Source organism: Scatophagus argus, chromosome 12 (assembly GCF_020382885.2).
Source record: "Scatophagus argus isolate fScaArg1 chromosome 12, fScaArg1.pri, whole genome shotgun sequence".
NCBI classification, from domain to species: Eukaryota; Metazoa; Chordata; class Actinopteri; family Scatophagidae; genus Scatophagus; species Scatophagus argus.
The window spans coordinates 15,828,058-15,852,720 of NC_058504.1; positions in this window are offsets into that span (position 1 = coordinate 15,828,058).

Consider the following 24,663-nt stretch of genomic DNA (forward strand, 5'->3'; position numbering starts at 1 on the left):
TCACTTACTGCTTATTTTCTGCTGAAAATAAATTTAAATAGATATTTTGTAGAGTTACTGATCGATTCGGTCCAGATCTTGACATCTCAGTGCAAAGTATTTGAATTTAACATTTTGTGCAATAAATAGGCTAAAGTGAAAGCAGGTGCTGTTTTGGAGGCAGACCCCATTCCTCACCCGTTCCGACATCTGGGCATTTTGGGAAGTGAGTGATTTGAGCTGATTATGTGGATTAAATATTGCGATTAACTTGTTTCATTGTACTGTTAGCATAGATATTAAGTTAATTTTATAGTTAGTTCTGTGTTTTTAGTATTTAGTAGGTTGGTTATCAATTTTAGACAGTTGTTAAGTTGTAGGTTAGCTTTACCCTACACCCCCATCGCTGCCACCGCCGCCGCCACCGCTGCCGCCACCGCTGCCGCCCACCCCACCTGTGTTGATACTTTCACGTTCTAGGTGCATTTTTTTTTTTTTTAAGTTCATGGACAGCGGAAGGTAAGTTACAACTTTGGTTTTGTTACTCTTTTAGTTGTTCTTTGTTGTTTACTGTACTAATTTATGGTAACAATGAGTAAAATGCACACAGGCACTCTGGGTAGCGTAGGGGGCCTTTGGGTATAAGACAGAAGCATGTTGTTGCTCCAGTTGTTTCATACTGATGAACACAGGTTTATACTAGAGCTATTTTCAAACCTGATGCGTTTCATTCAGATGTTAGAAGGTACCTTCTGGATGCGGCATCTGATGTTTGATGCCCTGGAAATGAAAATACGCAGTACAATGTACAGTGAAATTTGATCTCTGCATTTATCCCATCCTGGTATTATGTCAGTATCGATGCTACCTTAAATAGTTAAAGGGCGTATATAAGCTCTGAATGATTTATTGTGACTGATTGTTGGTAAAGGTGAAAGATGGACTGAACGCTGGTGTGAATGAAGGTGAAGGTATGGTAACTCTTTCTAACATTAAGAGATCATGACGCTCTTCACAACCAAAATAGTTGACTTTTTGACTTCTTGAGATCTGAAAACACATTCCAACTATTTTCTGTTTCAAATATTTACAAAAGTAACACCAGCTTTACTGTAACTAATCTAATAGACAAACAGATATCATTATATTAAATATCCAAATATATTATTGCCTTATTCTCCTTTAATCATGTTCAGTTTTTGACACATGCTGCGAGCGTTTTGCAGAAACAAAGAATGTTGTTCTCTAAAAGTATCTTTAGAGCATCTTTTACTTACTAATGAAATAGGTAGGCCATCATCTCTTTTTAGCACAGCAGGTGAGCTTTTATTTGCAAGTGAACCTGCCACCCCCTTGTCCTTTTTAAATTCACTTGCCACCTCTGAAGTTCAGCTTCAGTCCAGCAGTCCCTCTCAGTGTGGGGTGACAGAGCAGGTTAATTGCTGAATTTTGATTATCAAGCCATAACAGATGAATGTGGAAGAGAAAGAATGGCATTAAACAGATAGATAATATTGCTATCTCTTGCTCGGAGCAGTCACATGTGACATGATGGTGTCACGCAAAGGAATTTTAATCACAGAGGTATGTAATGACATAAATCTACATATCATGGATGAATAAAAAATAATAGATGAGCTCCATCCAGCTGAACAAATACTCTGCATGTATTGTATATGTCATTGAACTGCATCATCCTCATCTCGTGATGTTAAATTTAAACCAGCTCCCATATCCTTGAGCTAGTGGAATTTAAAGCTCCCACAGTAAAATATGACTCAGAGATTTTAAAAAATAAACCCAAAAGCAAACAGTCAGCTATATGTTGCAATACATCAATTTGGCCTTTAGGACGTGTGAGGTCCAACAAATATTGAAGACATGCCTGGATAGCTTTGGCTTAATTTCATATTGGGACTATTTTTGCTACAGATTATAGAAGAGTTTCTGTTATTGTTGTCAAGTTCAGCCTTGCTGCAGTTTTGGCCATCACAGCAGCTGACTGTATAAGACTGCCCATTTTCTGAGGATCACTGCTGACTAAACCTCTTTTTCCAGCAAATCATCCAAATTTTAAATCTAAAAAAGCTGTTTTTGTTTTTTGTTTTGTTGGTGTTTAGAGCATTTCCCCAATACAATTGGTACCATATGGTGAGAGGCTAATGTGCATCACTTAAGATAATAGTATTTGTTTTCAATACAGATCAGATTAATTGACCTTGTAAAATGGATGTTCCCTGCAGGGTACCTGTCAGCAGCTGCATGACACGACCATCTTCTGGTTCTGTCTGGATTTGTCATTGGTTGACAACAGTAAGGAAAGGAATATTATAGCACATCATTGCAGGATTAGACATTATTTTTCATTGTTGCCGATGCCTAAGTCCTGTCTAAGCCCTCGTTATGTTTAATGGTGTGAGTTATTGCCTGCCCTGAGCATTGTAACTCACAGGACGCAGAGCATAGAACATTTATAGACCCTTCAGTCGCTATACAAGCTGAGGTTTGCTCCGGCAGCAAGCAGGGGATAAAAGAACAGCAATATTCCTTATGGTGGTGCTGCTCTGTGATATCTGAATTTTTAAATTTTTATCTCAGAAGAAGATGGTTTAAATATTTTACAACCTCAAACACATTGTTTTTTTACAAATAGTCTTAGCTTTTCAAGCAAGCAGTGTTTATAGAGTGGTCTAGAAGGATCCACTGAAGTGGTTGGGTCATATTAGGGGTCAACCCATTATCCCTACTAATGTGCTGTGAGATTGGAAGCTAATTGATATTAGCACCGTGCACATTACCAACCTTAGGCTTTACATACTGTCCATACAGACACAACTAAGAAACTGTGGGTTAAGACTCATTTAGTTCAATTTTCCTTCCTCTCCATGGTTATGTCTTGGTGATTTACATTTCATATTGTGATGGTCCAGTGAAGAACATTTAACCACAAAATCTTATAACAGGCAAGGAGATGCTGTTAGCAGTGAAGACCTGAGCAACAACCAGCAGCCCAGATACAAGTGGGAAATTGGAAAGTAGGAAATTATTTTAAGTGGAAATCAGCATTGCTTGGTTGCTGTACTTCTAAAACAATCTATCCAGACTGTAAGGTTTGAATCGAGGGTTTCTGGTTCTGGAGAGCTAACAAAGATGTAGGCTACATGAACAGAACGTTGTTTTACTGTTTATGTTAGTACACTTTAACCTGATATTTTGACATGTATGTTGAAAAGCATAACAAAGTTAATCATGACTGAATTCCACTTAGCTGCTCCAATTTCAGGGTCCTGGTAATGTACAAGCACACTTCCAAACCCTGCGTCAAGCTAACATGCCAGGGACAGTCTGTCCATGGATGCTCAGAGACAAAATGGATTTCAACCCTCCATCAACATCCTTTCAACACAGCAAATCGTAGGCGTAGATTTTGGTGTGGAGAGTAGGGACATGCCATAGTGCCAATACATGGCTGAATCGCCACTTCTAATTCTGATAAAAGAAAGAAAGTTGTGCTGTCAAATGAACATACGGACAGAGAAGACTCTCAAGAATCTCTTACGCTACTTCAATTACTAACACATCTCTGTGTGTTACTGCCCAGCACTGAATATGTTCTGTTCAAACAATATAGCATAAATGATTCATCTTTAATCAGTGACTCAATTCTTATTCATGCTTTTGTCGGCTTCACCTTGCTGGTTATCAGCTTCAGAACTCCTATGAGTTTGAACTTGTAACTTGAAAGAACATCCTAATTATGCTCACTGGCATACTTCCCAGCATGCAGTGCATTTGAATTAACTGAAGAATCTTTTCCTTATTATCATTTTGGCAAAGTCAAAGGATGAAGACTTTTTCCGTATGTTTGCTAAGTAAATCACAGATCCTGATTCTGATTAAAATTCTAATTATAGCAAAAATAATTAGTAACATTTATAAGTAAGTATTAGTGAGTAAAATTAGTGTACGCTTCTGTAGGCTGACATTGAAAAACTTTATTAACTCCAAACTCCTCTACTTGCCACTGTAAGTTCCTGTAAGATGTGTCCTCAGACCTCAGTGTGAAGTTAGTTTGTGTTAGGGTTTAGTTTTTCACCGTGTGCATCTGAGAGTGAAATGGGTAGCCAATAACCTTGTTTACAAAGTTAGCTTCAGCCACTTTCCTTGCTAGTATCGCAATCTTTGTGTCTTTGTGCTTGTATTGGTACTTTGTTCACTGTGTCCAGAGGAACTGTTCAGTGTTTGTGTGTGTGTGTGTGTATTTAGAGTGAATTACTTTGTATAAGGAAGAAATCCTGCAGTGGTTTCTTCCTTAGTTTGACTCATTTGGGCACATAAGAACAATCAACAAGCAGATGTACTTGGCTGTGGAGTGAAACAATTGGACCTGTTTTGGATTTGTTTTGGGCTTTGTGCATATTCAGATTCCAAGCTATTTCACCACAGTGGTACCACTTATAAAATGTGTTTGTTGGACAGTGGCCATGTCTTCTGAAGAGTTTTCCAAATATGAATATGCAATGTACCCCTGCTTTGCATGTGGCTCCATGATAAAAGCAAGACAATGTGTTTTCAGTTTTAGTGACAAAGTCTTGGCCATTCCCATACACTATAACCAAACCACTGTTGCAGCAGCTGAAGTTTATGAACACAAACACTCCAGTGGAAATAATGATCAAAAGCAGTTATTCATGGCTCAAAACAAAGGTGAATGGTTGTGAAAGCCTATTATCTCAATAATCCATTTCATCCATATTTTACATTTCATAAGTATGCTTGTGTTCAGGGTCTCAGATAGTCTACATATCATTTTCAAACACACCAGGGCTTTGTTTACGGAAGGGCGTGAGTAGGGCCACAGCGGGGATTTTAGGAATACTGGCCCAGACTAAAATATCTCAACGGTTACTCACTTTTTTGGGTGCTCTAACCTCTAGAGCACCCATTAGTTCAAAATATGAAGTTGTCTAACAGTTTAGTTTTTGAACAGGTATTTACTAAACTAATGACATTTCCACCAGCCAAAGCTATTTATATAGTTACTGACAGTGCCAGGAATAAAATGTGAGTGTAGAACTGATGGATGGATGGATTTCATGAGAAGTGAGGTTTGGTATGTTGTTTGATGTGTTGTTCTGAACATAGTTAACATGCTCTGTGTGGGCCTCGCGCCCCGCAGCCTCACTGTTTGCCATGGGTGTTACGAGACGAGCTGCTGCACATGACATTCCGCTACCTCAGTTTCCATGGATACCACCACCTGATTAGACATGAAGTCATGCATGTGCCCTCCGGATTGTGACAGCAAGACGAGCCGGATGACATGTCTCCAGGAACCTGCACTACTCAGAAAACAACACCAAGAAAACCAACACGGCATTGCTGTTTATCAGCCTGCAAACATGTAGTCGCCTTTTATCCTGTTATCTAATTCACTGAACTGTCCAGTGACGCACAGCGATGTTAAATTCCTTTCTGTCTTTTTGGTCTCCTACTTAGGTTCACGCTCAAATGTTTGACAATCTAGAGATGCAATCGACTTTTTCCCTCTGTCTTTATTCCCTATTTAAATCCTTTATTCGCTTTTCACATTCACTGGCTCCATTCCCTATTCCCTCTGCTCAGCATGCATGAAGTGGACAGCGAAGGGGGAGCCCAGAGATCCATAATCCCCCTACAGTAGAGAAGTGGATGGCTTTAATGATTTAAATCTTGTCAATGAGCACCTTCCCTGATTTGAAATGAGAAATTTGAAGGCCTGTTGGAATAAGCCCAAATCAGGGCCGCACTAACCACATCAGCATTCCCCTCAATCAATGGTCATTGACTGCAGCAAGTAGGTGCTTAATCATTTTTAATTAGAGATAATCAGACATCTTGTCCATTCTAGTTACAAGAGGGCAAAATCGAGGTCTGTAAGGATCAAAGTTTTCAATTTGACATTCTGACTCTGATTTTTTTTTTTTTTTTACTTGACAACACAGTTAATCTGAGATTTTTTTTTCCCTGTCTGGAGCAGATAAGTCAGCATTGACAAACTATACATCATTACCCCTGGAAAGGAAGAAGTGGGATGTGTTCACAAAAATCTTGTTGGTGTCAGTGTTTGGAAGCAAATTTATTGTGTGACAACAACAGTGACAAAACTGAAAATAACAGAGCAAAACTGAGAGTGAAGTGTTACAGTCTAAATGCTCAGTTGAGTCTGGTCTGGGTGTGGCAGTGCAGTCTCTCGCTCTCTTGATGGTGGTATCTCTTAGTAATGAGGCCCTGTGAAGCTGTGGCTCTCACCCCTTACTGGGCCCTCATACATCATTAATGTTCTCACATCATAGTGCTGATAATTACCGGGGACGTGAATGTCACCTCAGTCGCACCTCCTCAACAGAGGATGACAGTGCAAGGTCTGTGGTCTGCCAGACGTGCCGTGAGTGTGTTGCGTCTCGCATGCATTCCTTGCACGCACGCACACTCTAAGCCTCTCCACACACTTGCACATACCAATTTTACCCAAAGTGAGCCATATGTGTCCTCTTATTATACTCACAACACATGGGAAGCTTGGCTCCTTTGGCTTTGTTCCAGCAGACCGCTGCTCAACTTTTCTTCATGGACGCTGAGAAGTATTTAGGTGTCAAAACAAAAGGCTTGAAAAAAAGAGACATTTCTTAAAGGGTCTGTTCACTCAAATTTCCAAATAAAATGTTCTTGATTGCAGCTCAAGCCCAGTTTCTGAGCATTTCCATACTAAATGATTTGGCACCTGTGCCACTGATTTCCAATGTTAATGCTTGGTGACAGTACAGGAAATCACATTCATTTCATGTAGCGAGGCAGAAAGTAACTGACTTTCCTGCAGAGGACCAGTGTTTTAATTCTGTCAGATCTGTCCAGTTTAGTGTTTTACTAACAATAGCTAACCCTCACCATACTGCAGTTACCATGGCTAGATATTATATAAAGCACTCTTTTTTTGCCATTGGGGGGAAAATATATTGTCACCAAATGTCATCTTTTTTTTTTCAGAAAAATAAAATATTGATGTTTTTCCTGTCAATACAAATGACAAATAACACTTCAGCCAATAGGGTTGTAAAATGATGGTCCTCTACAATTACATTAAAGAAATAGAAATTTAACTGGAATTTAAGCAAAAGTGATTTACAAAAGGTAGGAACCTGTACATGACATTTCCTGGTTAACAAAAAAGAAATCATTACACAAACAGGTAACTTTAAAATCATACTTTTTTGCAGAGACGAGGTATCATGTATAATGAGAGTACAAGTAGACTGGAAGAACAGGTAGAAAACACTTGAGTTTTTTTTTTTTTTTTTGGAGTTTTTTCAAAAGATTAAAGTCTGCTCATTAAATGGCCAATTCATGTTGAAACATTAAAAATCTCTAACATGTTTTGGCATCAGGGAATGAGAGTTATTATTCTCGCTGTCAAATTACCCGTGTGACTGAACAGATGTTTGCACCTACTTCAATTCGTCATCGCTTTTCCTTCCCTCTCTCTCCTTCTCCGTCTATTTCTCTGATACGGAGATGTGCACCCCACCACCGCCACCCCTCCTCGAAAGCAGACACACTCTGGGTTTTGCTTGAACCCTCATTTGGCCAATTATTCTGACCTTCCAAATTGTAGAGATCATCCAAAAGCCTCTTATGGTGACTATAACATCCCCTCATTCCCTGCTCACTGGGGAGATATTCAGCATGCTCCTGCAACCCCACTGATGGGACACTTTAGCTTTAAATGAGCCTGTTTTGCCTCAACACATTTCTTCTCGCATATCTTCCAGAGCTGTGGGTTTTATTGATCGCTGCCCTCCCAGGGGTGTTGGTGCCTGGACTGGGGCACTCTGCAGCAGCTGGTTGGGCTGCTGATGGTTGTTAGCCCTGCTGGCTGCTCTGTTCTGGGCTTTGAGTGGTGCCAGGCTCAGCAGTTACCCTGCTCCCCTACAGCCCTGTCTGAGGACGCTTGTTAGGAAGCTGCCTAAAATAGAGGGGAAATATCTCCAGTCTCACTGCACCACTTCCCTCTCCACACGCCTGGCTGATTTAGCTTTGGCTGTCTGGCACAGGGTTACCTGGTACCTAGAGTGTAGGGTTTTAGGGTAGTGTGTGTGACTGGGTGTATATGTTTGTGAGTGTTAAATTGGGGCTCATCTCAGTCTCATCTTAAGGCTTAGTTGTGTTGTTTACCTACACATGTTTTGGTTTGAGGCAGCCTACTGGGATTTCCCCCTGGATGGGTGACCGCGGGGGAGCTGACGGGGAAGTCAGTGTGCTGCCTCTCCGCCTCTCTGCCTCCCCGCCACAACAAATCCTAGCTGGTTAGATGCTTTGCACTCATGCATTTGTTACAGGTTTTACTGGATGACTGTCAGCATAATTTGCATTCATTTTACTTCACTCTGTGCTTTTAGTTTGCTATTTCAGTCAGAACATTTTCAATCACCTTTGTTCATTCCTGTTTGTGCTGCAAAAGTTTCACTTCATCACTGATCACAATGCATTTAATTCTTATTTTAAAGAGAAGCTAACAGGTAACTTAAATTCTGAACAAAATTTAGTGTTTTGAGAGATTGCTGTGAAATTGGTAAATTTAATTGTTTCATGATTCCCTTCCAGCTACTGGGAAACCATTATTGTGCTGACCAGCACTGTATTTATAGCTGAATTTCATAGCACCACAGACACTCTTCCACTAATTCTGTATCTAGACACTGCTGAGTGATGTTCTTGGAAACACTGAGGCCAGGTCTTGCAAATCAGTACGCACAAACAGCCGGGCATTAGATGCTTGTATAACAACCTGGATATAAAAACAAACTTTCGGGCTATCAAACATCAAGGTCAATATATTTTCAATTCAGGACACTCACTTAAGTGTCAGATGCTTCACGGCAGCTTACTCTACTTTTGAGAACACAACAGGAATACGATCAATACAAAAGAGCGAAGTAGTTTTTTTTTTGTTGTTTTTTTTTGGTGGTATGGTGGTGCTTTATATGTGGCAGGACATTAAGTCTGAACATGACACAAATTCAGTAGCCTACTGGGTACCAGCAAACCAACTGCCAGAATAAATGTTGGCATTGCACATTTCTGCAAACTCGGAATTATATTGAAATTTTATGTTTTGTTTTAATTCAGCTTTCAATTTTATGTTGTGATAACGCTGTCTGGTTAAGGCATAAAAAACATTTGGTTAGGATTAGTAAAAGGACATGTTTGCCTTAAAATACATGGTTTTGTCTCGCACCATTGGGAACTCTCACAATATATCATTGAAAATTTCTGCTTTAGTCACCCACAAACACAACAGGAAAATCTCCTGTCATGTTGTTGAAATTTTCCTCTTTTGATGGCCACAAAATGTCCCAGTGGGTACAGAAGCCTGTTTGCTGGTCGGTTGAACTGGTCTGGAACAGTGATCCCTTACTTGGCAGCCATCACTCCTTTCCACCTCCCGATGGGAAAGTCAGCCTGTATACCATGTAATCTGACTTTGATGTTACACCTATTGTAGAAACACATGATACATGCGAAACATACAAAAGTAACATATCTGTGGTTTACAAAAATACACTGCGTGGAAGTGACTGGGCTGGTTCCCGATCTCCTGTATCTCAATAATTAAATCTCTGTCACTCCAGATGTGTTTGTCATTTCTCTCAGCAGAGAACTGAGAACTTTACTTTTTTTCCAATCAATATTCCAAACGACACAACCATTTTTTCATCATTATTGGCAAAAGACAAGGGGCTAGTTGCTCAAAGTACAGTGCGAGCTACAGAATTTATTTTCCTTAACTGTTCGTCTCCCTTTTCAAAGTTCAGCTGGCTCGTCATCCTTCAGCTCAGCTGTGCTCTGACTAAATGTTGACAAGCAGTGATCACAAAATAACACATATTGAGATATGAGTGCTAAATAAAGATAACTATTACAGGAGATGGAATTCAAAATAATAACACTCACTTGGTGGAAATTGAGCATTGCAAAAAAAAAAAATGCTTGAATGGCCACCCAATTCACCATTGCTGATATAAGGTCTGTGCCACCAGAGAATGCATTTGCATATATTGCAAATACGAGCTCAGGTATTCAGGGTCTGATCTGCACCTCGTCATATTACTCACATACATATAATAAGTAGGTATTTATAATAATAAGTAGGTATTTCCATGGAAAGTGAACTTGCTGTAATGGAACAAATGTGTTTAGATGCATACACAGCAACACAGTTGTCAAATGGGAATTGCTATGCCAAAGAGGCTTTTGTTATAGAAGATTATATCTTTCGATGTTCTAAAGGTATATACAGTAATAAATAAACAGAAATATGTGTCTGCAATTTAGCAGCGATTCTGGACCGACACTGTGCATTCTTCAAGTGTCAGTTATTATTGTGATTTAGGCAATCAAAGCAATTGTACATTGTTCTCTCTCACATTTTCCTCACCACGCCGGAGCTGAAGTAATGCTTTTCAAGTTCATATTTGATGGCCTTAACATCAGTATGTATGAAAATCTTGTACTTAGAAAGTATCATAGGAGCTAATAATGAGATTAAATCATAGAGGATGAGCCAGAACACTTTGTACTGAAAATAAAAGTACATTGAGCTTTTTCTTGGTAATGAAAGCAACAATGGGGAATTCAGTTGATGTAGGATTATCGGTTTTCTTGGCTTCACTGTTTGGGGCATTTTCTACGGATTCAATTGTTTTTAACCTTGTGCTGTTGCAGGGCTGTGAAGTGATCATTCCAAAGCACAACTGTGTGTGTCATGATACACAGTTAATGCCTACTGGTAAACATCCAGAACACCAGAGGCATGTGGTGTCTGGTGCTACTGCCAAAGGGTTTTAACAAAGAAAGAAAGAAAACACTCAGATAGATTATTCTGCAACTCGTTCTCTGTGAGGGTTTAGGGATGATGTATAACCACATCAGTACTTGAGAACAGTCGGAGGGCACTGTTTTCCATCTCAAGAAAACTGATGTGCAGAGGGTGGAGTTCTGTGTAAAGTTAAGCTAAAATTCCTGTTAGTATTCAGCAAATATTCTGCCATATGAATACATACATATGCTGGGTCTCTATCTGGAAAATGCCATGAGATAACTGTTGTTGTGATTTGGTGCTATATAAATAAAAGTGACATGACGACTAACAGTGAATCAAACCATGGAGCACTGGAGTACCAAGACACCATAACTATACGTTATTGAGTGTGTCAGTCGGAATACGTTGTCAATTCAAAGGTCAATACTGATAGAAAACATACGCTTGCTTTTTGATTTTTCATTTCCCTTAGCTGCCTTATCCCATCCACAACGTGTTAATGTTTTGAGTCTTTGAGCTTCATTTCCTTTGCTTTTTTGTATTTAATTTAGTTCCTTTTCCCATGTGAACACAGTGCATTATCCAAACCTTCAAATTAGTGTGTCCATCATTGTAGGATTGAGATACGACTAATAGTTCTCATATATGCTTGTGATTTAAGCCATGCAGATGGTTTCATATCACATGCAATGCAATGGTGCTGATTTTATCGAAACTGTCAGCTAGAGGTAACAAGCCAATAACCAGAGCGATGACAATATCAGCACGTAAGTCAAGTTCTAGCATGTTGAATTTTTACTGTGATCTGACCCGTGAAGATTAAAAATAGTCACAGTTATGTATCTGGATACTGGAATAATTACTAGATATTGAGACATGGCTAACCATTTCATGATGTCTCCATGACAGTGAGATCAAACAGATAGTTAACTATTTTGCCACTGGCACTTATAGCTTTGAATCCCATATCCCCATTTAACTGGTCATGAAACTGTGAACAGTCATAAAATCACACATATTCCCTGAGGCTTAACCAGAATGTGTATGAGTGTAATATTTACACAGCTCAGCAAATAATTCAGTATACTGTCTAATGTACAGTACATCATCCTCACGCTGACACAGAAGTAAAGCCGATACGTCAGCCACAGTTTGCCTAATGGAACAGAGATTCTCACAAGGCACAATTGTTAATTAAGCTAAACACAGACCAGCAACAAAGTGACATGATTAATTGGATATATGACCAATTTTAATTTGTTCCCATACCGTATTACACAACCTTACAATTTGTACAGTTACTTCAAAGCAGATTAGTGCACTAGAGTCACTACATTTACAAAAATTCCAAAATTAATTATACATACAATCAATCATGACAATATTTATGTTCTATAACGGATATTACTATCTAATTCAAAAAACTCAAAAAAATATGTATAACAATGTAACATATATGTTATAATTTTGGCTCTTGGCTGTCAAAAGCTCCTTTTATCTTGTCAAATTGTCAAGAACGCCTTTCTCCTTCCTCGATCTGATAAAAAAACGTCTCATCATACTGACTCACTGACAGGTGACCTACATTAAAAATAAAAGAAGGTAATGAGAAACACCATCTCATGTGAAGAACCTGTAAATTAGCAGGAAGTAGCATCTGGAGGAAGATTTTCCTACTTAGCTCCTCGGCTCATGTTAACAACTGCAGTTCTTCTCACCTTTATACTTTGTCTTCTCAGTTGAAAGGAAAAAAATATTTGGTTCTTATGAGATGATCACATCTGTCATATTCACTTTTCATGATGATGAGCTTGAGCAGGTTTAAAAACTGCAATGAAGCAGCAGCACATGAGGAATCTGATGCATCTCTCCATCACCACACCACCCGCTCCCAAAAAGGAGTGAAATTAATTAAATTCTGGATGAGACAAAGGCTTAGGACATAAAGGGCTGCTGTTAGCATTTTTCTAGCCCATTGATTCCTTGTTACTACTGCACATTATGGCCCCCTGAACCCTCATAAATCAATTCATACCCTATTGTCCTTTTCAGAAGGCTCTCTTCACTGTTGGCTATAACATGGCCGAGGTGACAATAATCTATTGTTTCAGTTTAAAGCTCAGTGCTGCACCTCAGACCCATGGCCACAGAGGCCAGCAGGATATATGTGCTGTCTGCAGGGTGCAGGGAGGATACTGAGCAGAGGCTGGCACACAAGGGTCGAGCTCTGCAACATAGGGAATCCATCTCTGTGATACTTAGAACACAATGCTGTAGCTGAGCCACTTAAAATACCTAGATTTTAGACAAGTTGGTGGATTATAACAAACAGGTGAGAGGGAGAAATTCATCCTCAGATAAATGGATTAAGAGTGAAATGAAAAGTGATTCTCTACTCTGTGCTTTCCGGGGTTGTTGGAGTGTGTATCGAAATTGAAAACTGTTTAACAGAAACATTTAAATGCATCATATCTCTGTATCTGCTGCACTTTTTGTTTTACCTAATTGCAGTTTTAAATGTCTCCTGATCTGTTTGGTTGGATTGTAATTTTTCATGGCTGGAAATAAAACGCATGTGCAAAGCAATCAAAGCTGGCAAGACAAAATCATATTATGATTATAAAATCTGAACAAAGCCTGACTGTAGACCAGGTGCAATCTGCTCAGTTTCAAGAAATAGCAGGTAAGCTGAAAAAACTCTTCAATTAAGTTATGACTAATTAATGTGCAAAAGGTTTTTAATGCTTGTTTGTATGTATTTTGAATTTCTTACATTGACATTTTAGTTCAGAACCCAAGAGGACAGACTTGTGACAGATTGTGACCAGATTGGTGGACATGGAAGAAAAAGCAAGACAGGAAAACAAAAAGGTTTTCTCAGCAGAATTGTTTACAGTCCAGATCGATTCCAAGTGGATGGTGGACTGACATTAAGTAGACCAATGAAGCAGCTAGTTAGAGCTTAGCCTGAGATTAACTCTAGCTGGCTTCACCAGCCACGTGACATACGTGTCTTAAATGCTCATGAACGCATGCAGCATGTTTTTTCTGACGGCTGCATCATGATCAGAGATTTATAAAAGACGCTAACACAACGGCTTTATCAAAAACAAGCTTGTCAGACCAGTAACAGACAAGTGCACTGAAGGTTGTGTTTTCAGGCAGGCAGGGGGGCTACACCAAATTTCCGACCACCAACTCAAAGCAATTGTGCCATGGCAACAGTCGGAAGACTCTCTGGCCTGATTTGCCTGCTGATTCTTCATCTGTTTGCCAAATTTCAGCAGAATTACTCTTTGATCAATCAGTCAGCAGCCATAATTTCATTCAGAGGGTGTCCTTTTGCACCAAAAACGCTCTTGCAACATTTTCACATTTAGTGGTATGCTCATGATTACAGCTAAAACAGGTAGTTTTTCCACCATCGGTCACTATTGCTCTTTTCCAAATTCGTCCAAAGTAATGATCTAAGAGCAAGCTCTAAGAGCAAGATGACAGGCCAAATGACATTCAGCAGTAAATGAAAACTTTTGTTTAGAAACAAACCCATAGTTGAGCTCTTGTTCAAAAAGCACCATTCATGGTCACCCATAAGTGAACTGGCTGTTCCATTTTACTCCCCTCACATGCGTGCAGTGTGGTGGGGTCTATTCATAATATAATATAATACAAGTCGGGTCTTTGACTTGCAAAGGTGTGATGACCTGAAGATATTGATGTGGGAAGATGCTGCAGAGTGACCTGGAAACAGCCTGTGGGAACAGCTGAAGGCGCTCCTGTAAAGGTCACCCTGGACTGACTGTGCACCCCATCAAACTCCATCACTGAACACGCTGCCCATAAACTGCCATGAGATCTTGCCACCCATTTTTTTTTTTTTATCTTTACAGCAACCTGTATAGTTATTATCCAGTGGAATTTCATTAGTCCAGTGTTGCTCTTCAAAACACTTGCAGTGTTATATATCTAACACAGTTGTAATACATACTATTGCCAATATCTTCCCTTTGGGGAAGCTGTTGTAATTTCCATCAATAACAAACCAAGCCTGGACAAAGTTATGATACATATTTTCAGTGCAGCTGCAGTGAGCTTTTTTTTTTTTAATTTCTGAATCTAGATTTGATATCACTTTCTTATGAAAAGGTTTTTGTCTACAGTCACCAATTTGCTGTTTTTACTGAAGGAGGTACCACTTTTAATTCCATCAGTGACCAAAAAGATCAGAATACCCAGCAGCCACAACTTCCATCTGCAATTTTTTTGTTATTTGTACAGCAGGGCACAGCTCTATTCTCCCTTCAAACACTTTTCTTGAGTGGACAAAATTACTGTTATATACAAAGTTATTTCTATTCCTCTCTCAGCTGCACACACAGTACACAGGGAAGACAATCTCATCCATTCTGGTTTGTCAAAAGGCATTTTGGGAAATACACTGAGCTAGAAGTACATCTAGATGATGTTGATGCCATATTGGGGGAAAGCAAGCCAACAGAAAAGTAAATTACAACACTAAATAACTACTAGAAAACCGCAAACATTACAGATTAATGATGTTCAAGGCTGTAAAAGGAGCACACCATCCTCCACAGGTTGGATTTTCACCTATAGGACACAGCTCTAACTATGACATACTGTAGTTTGAGGCCAGTGTGACATACTAAATGGACCACAAGGTATGCAGACCTTCTGAGGAAATGATGCCTCACTCTGGGTTTATATGGTTGATTTAGTGCTGATGGTGCACAATAAAGCAAATAGCCATAAATTACTTTTTTCAACAGCAATGAGCACCTGTAGTGGCAAGACCAACAGACAGATCTGGCTGTCGCACGTCTAAAGATCATTGTCTGCGCAAAGTTACTGAACACATGAGAGCTTACAAAAATCAACAGTTTGCCGCAGTGTCCATTAAATACCACAGTATGAACATGTGGGTGCTGTTGGTCACGCAAAACAGTCCAAACTCTGGGTTCCATGAATATCAACAAATATAATGGCAATCCATCCTGTTTTAACCTGAAGTTGGCACCACAAGGACTCTCTTCAGTGTCTAAAATTGAAGAGGTTCATCCTCTGCAGAGTACAAAATGAATTTCGTGGCAATTTGCCCTTTAGAATTATTAGTGTCATTAATTACATTTTTGATTTGGCACAGTAATTGTGTGCCAGAGGTGATTTAACTAATAAGAATTCATCATCCCAGGACCAAGAATATGCATGAAGTTTTAGTCAAGGGTAAGTTGTGTCTTTATTTTGACACTAAATGATCTCTCCACTAAATGAAGAGATCAGAGGATTATGACAATCTATTCCAAAGTGCTTGACAATCTGGCCAATTGTTCATGAAATTGACAGCTTCAGTGCTGCAACAAAACTGTTTATGTCTGTTGTCATTTTAACATATTACTAAGAGCACGACGGTGACAATTTGCTCCTTCAGTCTAATGTGTGATGGTCTGTTATGATGCAGACTCGGAACTAAGTGCAGTGGCTCCATTCTTGTTTAATCACTCGCTGTTACACTCAGAAAATGATGCTCCTTTTCACAACAGCAGCATAATCATCAAGAGAGCCGTCGTCAGGCACAGGATCATTATTGCCATTAGATCTGTGTGGGAGTCATTTTAGTGTCATCAACATCATTCTGGTGCAAAAAGTCAACTTTTACTTTGTTGTGAGTAAAAAAATGAGTTTCTTGAAATAACTTCAAGCTACTTGTAAGTGTTTTTAGTTTTATCAAGTCTAGCCTAACAGCATATATATCATATTATTTAAAAAACAGATGAATGTGGGGGTATTTTTAATTCATTCCATTTTACAGTATATTAAACATAGGGACAAAAATACATATTCAGTTTGAAATTACACTTTTAGGGGTGATATATCAGCAATACACTCTTCTCATTTCCTAGGTATTGATTTCACAGCGACTTCTTGAGGGTGATGGTGTGCTTTGCCTTTTGCATTATTTCTTAGAAAAAAAGAAAAAGAAGAAAGCTACATTCCCAAGCTACGTGTCCATCTGAATGCATGTGCTCCCTGCTGTTGTCACCACCCTGCAGATGTTTTGTGTAGAAGCAATTTCAGGCATCCTAGGAGGTCGAGCTAATTTAACTTGCTGGAGAGAAAGAGCCAGCGTGAGGAAAGGACACAGGGTTAAGCAGATAATGTGTTTGCAAAAGGACCGAGCTGTCATCCATTGCTTTTTCCACAGTTGTTCTTTTGTTTACTTTGTTTTAAGTTTTCTTGTGGTTACCTTTCCATTCCCAATTTTCTCACTCTGTGGTGCTGTCGGTGCTGGTCAATGATTGGGGCAAGGCTAAGATCACTGTGGCCAAGGGCACGTTCGCCCGCCTGTGACTCCACTGTCAGCAATAATGCATTCAGGGCAGAGTTACATGCTTTTTCAGGTGTGTCGCAGGCAGCAGCGTCAGCAGATTGTTATCAAATCCAATCTGGTATTAAAAGACGATCTTGACACTTGACTCCATCAAAAGAAAACAGGGAAAGTTAGTGTGTATAATGTGATTGTGGACAAGTCCTTGATGGTCTTCCTGACTCTGGTCACCTTATAAAACTTAATATGGATTGCACACGAGATTCAACCATTTTGAATGGAGTCAATAATTATCCTTTGATCTGCACCACAGCACAGTAAGCCTGCTCTGTGTGAAATGCTGATGCTTGAGTTCCACTGTTGGTTGGTTGTGAATAAAGTACAATAATACAACAAATGCATAACACAACTCAACATACATATCTCCTCCACCGTGTACTTCACAATGTGAATGAAGGGAGGCTTCCCATCTGATTTGGCAACATTTATACATACTTGCTGCCTCATTGACTTTTCACATAAAAGACACTTTGAGAAGACTCAGTCATGCAGGCATACAATACCAGTCAAAGGTTTGGACACACCTTCTCATTCAATGGTTCTTCTTTATTTTCATGACTATTTACATTGCAGATTCTCACTGAAGGCATCAAAGCTATGAATGAACACATATGGAATTATGTAGTAAACAAAAAAGTGTGAAATTACTCAAAACATGTTTTATATTTTAGATGCTCAAAACAGCCACCCTTTGCTTTGATTACTGCTTTGCACGGTCTTGGCATTCTCACGATGAGCTTCAAGAGGTAGTCAACCGGAAATGGTTTTCCAACAGTCCTGAAGGAGTTCCCAGAGATGCTGAGCACTTGTTGGCCCTTTTGCCTTCACTCTGCGGTCCATCTCATCCCAAACCATCTCGACTGGGTTTAGGTCAGGTGACTGTGGAGGCCAGGTCATCTGGCGCAGCACTCCATCACGCTCCTTCTTGGTCAAATAGCCTTTACACAGCCTGGAGGTGTGTTTGGGGTAATTTTCTTAGCTTAGCTGATTGGTTTTTGCCATAATATGAATTCTAACAGTTGTCAAATAGAGCTGTAAGTGATGTATCAACCTGACTTCTGCACAACACAACTGATGGTCCCAACCCCATTAAGAAGCCAAGATATTCCACAAATTAACCCCAACAAGGGACACCTGTGAAGTGAAAACCATTTCAGGTGACTACATCATGAAGCTCATTAAGAGAAGGCCAAGGGTTTGCAGCGCTGTCAACAAAGCAAATGGTGGCTACTTTGAGTAATCTAAAATATAAAACAATATTAACATTTTTTTCTTTGCTACATAATTCCAAATATCCTCCTTCATATATTTGATGTCTTCAGTATGTATCTACAATATAGAAAGCAGTAAAAATAAAGAAAAAAACACTGAATGGGAAGGTGTGTCCAAACTTTTGACTGGTAGTGTATGTGAAACTGGCCCTAAATTTCAGTCACCGCTCAGCGAGGAAGTGTTAAGCACTCACCTATGCTTTCATTCATGTATTCACTCAGATGCACAGTGTCACCTTAAAGGGAGAAACTGAATTCAGAAGAAAATCAATATGATAAAGTGCTACTTGTTTTGTCCCTAAATTGTTTCAGTTTGGTAATCGATACGGGAGCCACAGCCATTCATCACCGTTTGAGAGAAGTGGGTGCCCCGCGGGAAAATATTAGGGCCTCCATGTGTAACAGAGAAAAAGAAAATGCAATGGGTGTTAGGGTGAGGTGGGTGAAAATGGAGGTAAGCTTATGGCAGGCAGGGAGAGGAATAACGAATAAAGACAGAGAGCAAGAAAAAAGAGTGGGAAGAGGAGAATTGTAAGATGCCTTTGTTTCTCCGTCCTCCCCCTCTCTTTCTCTTAGAAGGATGGATGATGTACAGGGGTTTATCAGACTCTGACAGACACAATAAAAAATAACCTTCCCAGTGTGGGGCCTGCTCAAATTAATACAGTGCAGCAGGTGACGTCTGAGTCGGGTCATTAGGGGCCACTGACGGTGCCATTAAGACAATGGACAGATTATGGTGGTTACATGTGACAAACTGCTGATCTGGACTCTGTCATGTTCCTCAGTTGACCTTTGGTGAGCATCATTGTGACCCTGTAAATCAGGAAAGGAAGGTAAGAAAACATGACACGACAACGGTACACCATTGTCTTTTATTGTCACTGCTTATTACAGCTTACTGCAGTTCTCCCAAGAAGTGGAGAATAATTTAGTTCGCCAGAATCCAATTAAAATGTTGTTGGTGTGTTTGTGTTTAATAAATGTCATTGTGAATCAGGCATCAGACTGGTGTTTAAAAGCCATAAAAATGTTTATGTCTCCATCTATTCAAACAGAATGTTACATTTGAATCTATTACAGGTGGTGGATGCTATAAAATTAGATTTCACTGCCTCGCTGATTGTCTTCAGAGTGGCAAAGTTAAGACTCTGGTGGTATAAGAGAAAGAAGTTGATTCAAGGAAACCGTGACTTGAATTTAAATCAACTGTTAGTACATGAGTACAACTGTTGTACTTGGTGTGACCTTTTCTTTTGGTGTTAATTACAGAAACTCTTGACAACTAATGACCAATCGAATTACATAGACTGCAAAACTGTTTTGCTTGCTGTTTTTGGTCAAAGTAAACTTTCTATTTTTTTATAAGCTATATATTTTTATGCAATAACAGACTGTTGAAGTTCAACAAAGTGCACTGAATCGCCATGAAACACAGCTTCTCATTCTTTGGAGAAGTGATACTCATGCTCGCAGGCACTTAATTAGATGCAGTGGTGTTTATAATCTTATTGTGTTTACTCTTCACAGGTCAAAATTCAGCAATGCATTTGGGATTCAAGCATCAAAACTGATGTATGTTTTCCCTCTGGGTTTGAATTTATGTAGAACATAGAAAACACCACGTGCACTTTTTCTGTGTGTTTGAAATCTCTCTCTGGTTTTACCTTTTCAATCCACTTCAGTCGTGACTGGGAGATTCAGATGAAGACAGGACCTGTGTAAAAGTAAATCAACTGTAAGTCTGCGAGGCCAGGTGAAATCTAAACAATACAAGTATTAGTCATTTAATGCACCGCAGCTTATGTACACAGAGCGTAACAGGAGGACAGATAGACAGAAGGGAGGGAAATTGCTTTTTCATTTTCTATTTAGAAAAAAAAAAAAAGATGTGCAATAGTACAACCAGCCATGAAATTAGAGTTCTAGTACACCACTGGTTTCAAAATGTAAGAATATCATTTCCCAAGTATGTTTGTCTAGGTTACATCATCAGCATGTTGTGGTACAAATAGCTGTAGACTCTGACATACAGCGTCAGTAAAACATGAAAGGGATCTTACAAAACATAAATGAACCCGCTGACTTGATGTAAGTGATTTTCTTCATGAGCTTAATGAACAACGCGCAGCCACACTTTTCTGTTCATAAAATAATACATGTTGACTGACTCATTTGTGTTCGTGTCATGAAAGGAAATCTCACAAAGCAGGTGCTGTTTAGATCACTGGAGTGAAAGTTACAAATTGGATTCTTTGTAGCTGCTTAAGCGAGTTTCTTTTTTTTTAATACTCAGCATCTTTTATCAATCCAACATAAACAGTCGTTGTTAGAAATGATCTTAAGACTAAGCTAAGTTCTTTTATTAAAAAGGACTTATGGTTAATTTTGCTCATATGTATGATTGGAATTAAAGGTGCGTTTGCCTTTAACCTGCTGTTTAGCCCACTGACTGCGTGTGAGTTTTCTCTTTTGGCTGGCGGTTATTAAGTGTAATTAAGCATTGCAGTGCTTTGAGCTAAATATTGATGTCAGCATGCTAATACGGCCACAGTAACAATGTTATTGTGCTGCTGAATGTACTCTATTTGATAAGCGTGTGATCAGTCGCACTTTTGGAGGTCCCAATTTCATGAAAATCCATCCAATAGATGTTGAAACTAAAAATGTTTTAGCTAGCACCACCATCAGATTGACAACGTCATTAGGCTTCAGGGAGCATAAATACAATAGCGTATTGTCAGAGTTTTTATCCAATTCAGATTTCTATAATATCAAGGTGGTGATACTGCAGACGTTAGCGTTTGCCTGAAGCACTTACAATGCATTACAAAATTCAAAGGGAAAAATCACCCAGTCGTTCTTCCATAGAGTCACTGTGTCGGATTTTCTCCTATTCAGGCATTGAGCATTGTGTTCTCTGCATCTGTCACTGCTGCTTTGTCTGTCAGGTAAAACAGCAGCGATAAATAAAACACTGAGGTGGAGTGTTCACCCTGCTGTAAAGTACTGATCATGAAGTTCATTGCATCACTTTGGAGTGAGAGCAAACATGATTTACCATCATCCTCTCTCCAGTATTTTCTGTGCAAAAAAAAAAAAATCCATTTTGTATAGATGTGGTTTGAAAGATTCTAAAGTACATGAGAGCTTTGGATGACACCAATTCAACAAATATCAATCAAAGTCAGATATTTTATGATGACATGTTTTAGTAATCCGGCGGTGCTCTATGAAATATTGAAAGCAGAGGTATGTTGGTGTTGACTTTGATCACCGTCGGCCTTGGCTGTGTTCTGCAGCTCTCCGCCTCTGTCAGACCAGATCAAAGCACACAGCAACATGTGTTTCAGGACAGAGTTTCCCCGAGAACTCACATTCTCCTTGTTCTGCTTATCTACAACAATGATGACTCTTTAAAATTCAGGGTGCTGCATGGACTTCATTAATTTATTTATTAGCCCGCCACATGCTGCGTGTCACTCAGACACAGAGGAAGCACTGGGGCACTCATGTTGACACAATTTGCGACACCAGTCAATGGACCAACAGAGACAAGGGATCCCAGCGCAGGCATATTAGGCCATGCATTGTGAGGCAAGCTGTTCTCACAAAGCTGTTTTGTCAGAATGACACTCAGACAGGAGGTGCAAAAAATGACTCTTTGAACATAAAATAGATCTCAGTTTAGAACTGTGGAAGAAAAGGCTTTCAAAAGGTTTTCGACATCTCTCCGCAATGCTGACAAATAACAAAACAAAAAACAAAAAAGGCAGTCTATTTTGAAAACAGTAAAATAGATTTTCTAATGTTTGCATTGTGTTTAAAGATCTATAGTTGTACAATCAATGTCACAAACTCCGCTGTTGTGTATATGAGGATTTTAGAAGTACTGAGCCCATGAGTCTGGATTCTGCATGCAGACCCCAAACTGAACATACAAACTCACAAAGCAATCATTAGTACAGATGTAAAGTTACAGAAATCATTTGGAATAAATATGGATGTCATGGATTTTAGGCAATTGAAATGCAGGGAAGATGTTTTTTTACCAAAGAAGATCTTTCAGTGTTATTTTTCTACTGAATGCTAGCTTCAGTTTAGCTGAATTTCTTCAGCCTGTTGGTCTGTCGATTGGTTATATTCAAAGCTTACAAATTGCTCAAATTAAAAGATTTAAATTTTAATAAAACCAATATGTTGCCCCATGTGGAATATCTCACTTGCAAATTATGTTCTCGTCTGCTGGTTGGTAAACTGTCATTTACAATCCGTTATTTTTGTGCTTGATTATGGTAACATGGTGAAATAGCATGAATGCATCTTCTTTCAGTGCTTCCTACGTTCGTCACTCACCATTGTGACTTAATGAAAAGGTGTGGTGATGGTCCTATTGAAGAGAAGAGAACAGAAGGGAGTCTGGCTGTCTGTTACTCAGCTGTGAGGCTCAACGGGCTCTGCCCTCTGAGCACCTAAATACACTAATTACTTTGTCAATTCAGAGGATATTTTAACCGATCTGTGCTTTGATGACTGGATTTAAATACTATGTTCCTTACAAGTAGACAGAGTTATAATAAAAGTTCTGAAATTAAAATCTCTTATTGGAGATTTTATTGGATATGATTATCGTCTTCTGAAAAAGAGATCTTCATCTGTTTAAATAAAGGATTTAATTAAAACAGTGAAACCAGTGTGTCTTGTATTTAAGTCTTCATTCAGTGTATGTATCATATTTCAGGTGCAACATATGCAGAACATGATGACAGCATAGCATCCTGCAAACTTTAACTTCAAAGTTTAAGTAAAGTCAGATCTGGGTTCAGACCGGGATGCTCTTTACTATTGATGCAGCAAAGACGTGTAACGGCCAGACTCTCAGCCAAGTGGCTCAGCATGTCCGGTGTCTGGGAAGTGATTGAGAGGAACAAGGTCCCTGGAGACAGAGCTCTAAGTAAGAGCGATTTTTGCTGCTCGCTCAAAGTATGGACCACCATCCCAGTGACCTTCTGATAGTGTGCGGATGAAATTGGATGATTTCTTGCTGGGGCTGAAGAGGAGTGACAGGTGGCTGTGCTCCCAAGCCTGAAGGAGATTCAGTCAGTTCAATCCAGTCCCTGACTCCTGCTATCCACTCGTGTGCTGTGAGCAAGAAACATCTCACAACATCATCACTTATTCATGGCCAGATATGAAGAGCTATATTTCAATCTCACTGGACATTAAAAAGGTTTCAATATATGCATTCGACTGCTCTAATTTGCAAGCATGATTTAATAAAATGCAATCATGTGTGCCATGTGAACTCAAGATAGTTCTTCATTTAAACATAACTGACAATGATTCTGTATTTATTTCTTTTTTGCAATTGCATGGTATGGCTGTTCCTGTAAGGTTTCTCAAATATAATATTTTTTTGTTAATATTGAGCTTACAGACAGTAATTTTAAACCTCTAGGAAAGCCCATGCTAGTTGTAATGTGTAAAGTCTTCCACAGTGTAGTCATGAGCAAGGAAACCAGCTGAACTGAGGAACTGAGACTCTAATCTGTGATGACATGCTGATACACAGCTCGGAGCTGCTTCATTGACCATGAATGGGAGACAGACTTTGTGTACTCATATAATGTTTGCCTGAATTTCACATCCAAGTGAGTTTTACACTGATAGTGCTTCAACTTTCACAGGAAAAAAAAAAAAAAAGAAAAAGAAAAAGTGGCCCGTTTCCAGGAAACTAATTCAGAAAACTGTCATGGGCACATTCTTCATAATCTGGAATACTTTCCTTCGGTAACATCAGAGACATGTTTGTATATGCACACACACAGGGTAAGGCAAACAGACAAACAGGACAACCAGTCATCTACAGTGGCACGCAGCCTCAGTAGACCCTCTTGTTTTTCCCAGCCAGAAAGACCAGGAGTCTGAATCTGCATCCAGTTTGTTGTTGCTTCTCCAGACTTCTGGAAGATTCAGCTACCAATGAGGACAAGCACACAGCACGCAATAAGTTTCATCCCTATGATCCTACCAGGTCAGATGATGCTGTTAGCATACATATTACCATCCCTCCCCTTCTGTGAGCTAATATTGTACAAATGAGTCCTTGAGCATTGTATTTGTTCAAAGAAACATGGATGAGAAGGAGAATG